The 6,615-nt window shown below is 46.3% G+C and overlaps 1 non-coding gene across 1 annotated transcript; it reads left to right on the forward strand.

Annotated features, from left to right (window-relative positions):
- Positions 1-269: 269 nt before the first annotated feature.
- On the forward strand, positions 270-344 carry Trnat-ugu (transfer RNA threonine (anticodon UGU)). The gene has a single exon. It is a non-coding gene; the product is annotated as a tRNA-Thr (tRNA).
- Positions 345-6,615: the final 6,271 nt, after the last annotated feature.

Consider the following 6,615-nt stretch of genomic DNA (forward strand, 5'->3'; position numbering starts at 1 on the left):
GAATGCAAGTAAGTGTCCGTTAGGGTAGAAACACCCCGAACTGACAGCAGGGGAAAACGGTTTGCATCTCGTAGCAGTACTTGCTTCTGATGTAATGAGCCGTATCACCTAGTGAAAGACTCTCCCGTTCCGTGAGATAAGGGAAAAAAAGGAGCTGACACTATAGCGGTGGGAGAACACGGCAGGAATTGCTGTAGTCAGCAGACTGGCTACAGTAAGGTCGGGAGGCGTGCAAGGGATAAGTCCCTGCAGTCGCGCAATTCATCTGTGTCCTCGGTGGCTCAGATGGGCAGAGCGTCTGCCATGTAAGCAGGAGGTCCCGGGTTCGAGTCCCGGTCAGGTCACACATTTTCACCTGCCCCCGTCGAGGTATATCAACAACAACAGCAGATGAGGGTTTCAATTAGTTATCATTTATTCTAGAGAAGCTGCAAATACACCTACGTTTTTACATTTCTTTTATTACAATCATTCTCAAGCAATGCCGTGCAGTTAATGAGCTGACTATGTTAGCGGAAGTCCGCGCCAGTTTGAGTATTTATTGTTTGTTCTGGCCAATACGTTTAATCGTTGTGAATGGTTGTACACCACTACGTTGCAAGATTGCGACTTCATAAAGAAAACGTGTTTGATATTACATGGATAACCAATTTCGTTTCCGATTCCAGTCTGACAAAAGATGTTTTTTGCGTCATCGTGATTATATCCATGGGATTTGCAGTGTTCAGCGTTGTTACCCTTGTTGTGGCCCATCCGGACGAATCATAAACCCTTCCATTACTTAAGTTAGAAGATCAGTTTACCAATGTCCTTACCGTCAAACTAGGGGTCACGAATAAAACTGAGTATAGATCAAATTCCTGTCCAATCTCCCTATCGTTCTCCCCCCCCTCCCCCCCCCCCCCCCCCCAAAACAAAGAAACTAAATCCGATCACAGATCAACTTTTGGCTGATGAGGTGATTAGACCACTACTTTTGCCACATGCCTCACCTATATTTCTAGTACCAAAATCCAACAGTGCTGCTTATCCGCCGGTGTTGTTTTACAGGGCCCTGATTCAAAGATGGTTTTGAAACTGGTACACTTGCCCATCCTCTATAACTGTTGCACTTGGTTTGTTGTAGCTCGGTATTTTACTGTTCTCGATCTTAATCAAACCTATCGTCCTGTGACAATGGCCTAAGAGCCAGAACCTCTTAGCGCAATTTTTACAGACTGATATAACCATATCCATTTTGGTTAGACAACCCGGGCAGCTGAGCTGACGCGTTTGTTGTTCGGTGTTAGATGAACTTAAGTTTCATTGTGTTTATAATTATTCAGACGATGTTGTCATATACAGTAAAATCTTTTCTTAACATGTGGATCTTATTGGGCAGCTTTTGTGCTATTTATGGGACGCTGCCTTAACTGTGAAACTTCCGAAGGTTAATTTGATCACTTGGGAGATTTCCTTTTTCGCAAACATCGTCTAGACTGTTGGAATAGAGATCGATAAGGATACCTCGAAAGCTACCTATCAGTTCCCTCCATCTAAAGATAAGAAAGATGTGGCTAGATTTGTGGGTATGGTGAATAGTTCTAGGAAATTCATCCCCGGTTTTGTCCAACTGGCTGCGCCTTTAAATAAATTATCTCACAATGGAGAAAAATTTTTGTGGACTAAATCCAGCATTCCGGATTTGATACTTTGAAAATGGCCTTAAGTAGCGCTACCATCCTAGCCATTACTGAATTGGAACACAAGTCTGTTCTCCAAAGTAATGCATCTAACTCCTGGATGGCCACTTTGTAACGCCAGGAGTGTGATGGTGAAGAAGAGCCGGTGACCTACGCTTACAAGGCCTTACCAATCCACCGAAATGAAATATCCATTGTACGAGTTGGAGGTCTTAGCTGTCTTATTCAGACTTGAGAAATGTAAGTTGTAGCTCTGCTACGAACAATTCTAGCTAGAAACGGATAACCAACCATTGGAACCGCGCGACCGCTACGGTCGCAGGTTCGAATCCTGCTTCGCGCATGGGTGTGCGTGATGTCTTTAGGTTAGTTAGGTTTAAGTAGTTCTAAGTTCTAGGGGACTGATGACCTCAGAAGTTAAGTCCTATAGTGCTCAGAGCCATTTGAACCATTTGAACCAACCTTTGACGTGAGTGTTCAAATGACTCTGAGCAGTATGGGACTTAACATCTATGGTCATCAGTCCCCTAGAACTTAGAACTACTTAAACCTAACTAACCTACGAACATCACACAACACCCAGTTATCACGAGGCAGAGAAAATCCCTGACGCCGCCGGGAATCGACATGAGTGTTGACCACCCCTCTAAGCACAGATACGACTGCCTACTGTGCTGTTAGGATTTACTGCCTTTTTTTCTCAAGTAAGGCAAATCTGAGGAACCGACAACGAAATAACGCTGCCCTCAGTCGTATGTTTAAGTGCAAGCCAGAAACAACTGAAACCACAAGTGATCCTGGAACGTTCGATGTAACCACTTTTATTCAGTGACTTGAAGCAAAAGCGGAGTTAAGATACTCAGTTAAGCAACATTAAATGCCAATTAAAGGATGGCCAACAGGTTTGGACGTACTCTATTAAGAACGTTTTTCTATATCATTATACCCGCTATGATGGCAAAATCAACATTTGTCTTCCTAAGAAACTAATTCCAGCCATTTTAAATATTTTCATCAGTCCTTGTCTGGGGGGGGGGGGGGGGGGGGGGGGGGGAAGGGGGTTCGTTTGGGAACTAACAAAACCATCATGAAAATAAAAGAGCATCTAACTTGGATGAATTGAATTCCAACGTAAGGAAGTTGGTCGGCCAGAGTGAGGATTGTAGTATGGCCACACTAAAATCTAGGGCCTCCCAAAGCTTTTTAAATTTTAGTCTAGTGGAGAAGACCGTTGGTAAGCTGTTTGTTGATTAACTGGGGCCTCCCCTATACTACAAATGGTAACCAATATATACCAGATAGTCCACGCAAGTCGTCCTCTATAGGTTTATGTTTCACACATACGTTGGTGCAAGAGGGACTGCCTCATCATTGCTGGACAACGGGTAAGTGCACGTACAAGCGAACCAGTACTTAGGTGTCGCGCCATCTGCGTGCGTTTTCCTCCTGATTCCTCTCTGATAAGCTAGCGTGCCTCCTTGTTTCTAGTTCGAACCAGGTCTTACAGGTAAATAGGTAACAACTTCAATGTACTCCAGCGAAGATTACACCGATAAGACACTAATCTATGGGAAGACGCAACACAATGCAGCTGATGCCGGAAGGATGTATTCACAACGTTTTCCAACGCGACTTTCTACCTTTTGCTCATGTTTGTAGACGTACAGAGATGCGATTAAGAACCGACAACGTGTCTTGGAAAGACCGATCTACGACACAACAAATCTTGCCCGGAACTTTATTGAGTATTTTGGAGCACATCCCACAAACGGTAAGCACACCTTAAACGAAAATAGCGTGTACGTACAATGTAGTATAAATAAAAGTGTTACCGTGCTATTGCACGTAAGTTGCATTATTATTAGTACTTATATTAATAATAATACTATTACCTTCATTATTATTAATATTATGAAAGTAGTCTTCGGTAAAAAGGACTCTGGAGGTACGAAAATGGCATCCCTGTAAGTTGCACCTACACCAACAGTTATATGGAAACGATTTCCAAAATCGAGTGTTCTTCAGCAGATGTCTTTTAAATAAAATAGCCGTAAATCTGGATTGAATCAGGCGGATTCTATGGACAGATGAATGCTATTTGGCGAATGACGCCACTGTCAGTAGACACAATCTACATTACTAGTCTCGTGAAAATCGTCTCTGGTTATGGTAACATCATATCCAAGTGCACTCTGGGGTTAACGTATGTGCAGTATTCAAGGAGGCCATATCAATGGACCAGTTTATTTGGCTCCCAGACAAAATGGTCGGCTGTATTTGCAATTCCTACAGAATGAGTTGAATCTAGGACATCTCTTAAAGACATCTCACATCTAACAGTTAGCTGTGAGGCACTGTTTTCAGCATCGTGCGCCGACCCATTATTTTAGAGGATTAGGGAATAATTCAACAATATACACACCGAACGGTGGGTAGGTCGTGGTGGTTGCATTTGATAACTAGCGAAATCTCCTGATTAACGCCCTGGGATGTTTTTGCTTATGGGGTTGTATCAAAGCCAGAGTTTACGAAACGGAACCGGAAACTCTAGGTGTGTTAAAAGACGAAATACGTCATGTTTGTGCTTCAGTATATGCAGAAACGTCAAGAGCTGTCCGTGCTATAACGGAGAGGCGCTCTGCGTGCAACAAGACGGACGTGCATTTCAATATTTGTATTATGGATAATGCAGTTATAAAGGTCTGTCAGTATTTAACATAGGTTTGAAGGAAGATCATTTATGATGTTCATTACATTCATTGTTCTTTATTACAATCAGAGATATGATAGCATTTACGTAATACCACCAACTGTGAAGCATGAACTGGTGTTGTTCATAAACTAGCTGTCATATGCTGATATGCCCTGAAACAGATAATTAACATTCTTTGTCTCTTGTGCGAATTGTGTTGGTCAGAAACAATTATTCATGCACATAGACACCTTTTTCGAGCCCAAGAACCGTACGCTGCACTACCCCCATAGCAAATACACTCCTGGAAATTGAAATAAGAACACCGTGAATTCATTGTCCCAGGAAGGGGAAACTTTATTGACACATTCCTGGGGTCAGGTACATCACATGATCACACTGACAGAACCACAGGCACCTAGACACAGGCAACAGAGCATGCATAATGTCGGCACTAGTACAGTGTATATCCACCTTTCGCAGCAATGCAGGCTGCTATTCTCCCATGGAGACGATCGTAGAGATGCTGGATGTAGTCCTGTGGAACGGCTTGCCATGCCATTTCCACCTGGCGCCTCAGTTGGACCAGCGTTCGTGCTGGACGTGCAGACCGCGTGAGACGACGCCTCATCCAGTCCCAAACATGCTCAATGGGGGACAGATCCGGAGATATTGCTGGCCAGAGTAGTTGACTTACATCTTCTAGAGCACGTTGGGTGGCACGGGATACATGCGGACGTGCATTGTCCTGTTGGAACAGCAAGTTCCCTTGCCGGTATAGGAATGGTAGAACGATGGGTTCGATGACGGTTTGGATGTACCGTGCACTATTCAGTGTCCCCTTGACGATCACCAGAGGTGTACGGCCAGTGTAGGATATCGCTCCCCACACCATGATGCCGGGTGTTGGCCCTGTGTGCCTCGGTCGTATGCAGTCCTGATTGTGGCGCTCACCTGCACGGCGCCAAACACGCATACGACCATCATTGGCACCAAGGCAGAAGCGACTCTCATCGCTGAAGACGACACGTCTCCATTCGTCCCTCCATTCACGCCTGTCGCGACACCACTGGAGGCGGGCTGCACGATGTTGGGGCGTGAGCGGAAGACGGCCTAACGGTGTGCGGGACCGTAGCCCAGCTTCATGGAGACGGTTGCGAATGGTCCTCGCCAATACCCCAGGAGCAACAGTGTCCCTAATTTGCTGGGAAGTGGCGGTGCGGTCCCCTACGGCACTGCGTAGGATCCTACGGTCTTGGCGTGCATCCGTGCGTCGCTGCGGTCCGGTCGCAGGTCGACGGGCACGTGCACCTTCCGCCGACCACTGGCGACAACATCGATGCACTGTGGAGACCTCACGCCCCACGTGTTGAGCAATTCGGCGGTACGTCCACCCGGCCTCCCGCATGCCCACTATACGCCCTCGCTCAATGTCCGTCAACTGCACATACGGTTCACGTCCACGCTGTCGCGGCATGCTACCAGTGTTAAAGACTGCGATGAAGCTCCGTATGCCATGGAAAACTGGCTGACACTGACGGCGGCGGTGCACAAATGCTGCGCAGCTAGCGTCATTCGACGGCCAACACCGCGGTTCCTGGTGTGTCTGCTGTGCCGTCCGTGTGATCATTGCTTGTACAGCCCTCTCGCAGTGTCCGGAGCAAGTATGGCGGGTCTGACACACCGGTGTCAATGTGTTCTTTTTTCCATTTCCAGGAGTGTATATTATACTAGAACTAACATGTGATTTAATTTCGTGCAGTTTGGGTACATAGACCCTGAGGAATCAGTACCCAGAACAACCACCTCTGGCCGTAATAACGGCCTTGATACGCCTGGGCATTGAGTTAAACAGAGATTGGATGGCATGTACAGGTACAGCTGCCCTTGCAGCTTCAACACGATACCACAGTTCATCAAGAGTAGTGACTGGCGAATAGTCACGGGCCAGACGCTCGGCCACCATTGACTAGACGTTTTCAGTTGGTGAGAGACCTGGAGAATGTGCTGGCCAGGGCAGAAGTCGAACATTTTCTGTATTCAGAAAGGCCCGTACAGGACATGCAACATGCGCTCGTGCATTATCCTGGTGAAATGTACGGTTTCGCAAGGATCGAATGAAGGGTGGAGCCACGGGTCGTCACACATCTGAAATGTAACGTCCACTGTTCAAAGTGCCGTCAGTAAGAACAAGAGGTGACCGAGACGTGTAACCAATGGCACCCCATACCATCACGCCGG

Source organism: Schistocerca gregaria, chromosome 2 (assembly GCF_023897955.1).
Source record: "Schistocerca gregaria isolate iqSchGreg1 chromosome 2, iqSchGreg1.2, whole genome shotgun sequence".
In the NCBI taxonomy this organism is placed as follows: Eukaryota; Metazoa; Arthropoda; class Insecta; order Orthoptera; family Acrididae; genus Schistocerca; species Schistocerca gregaria.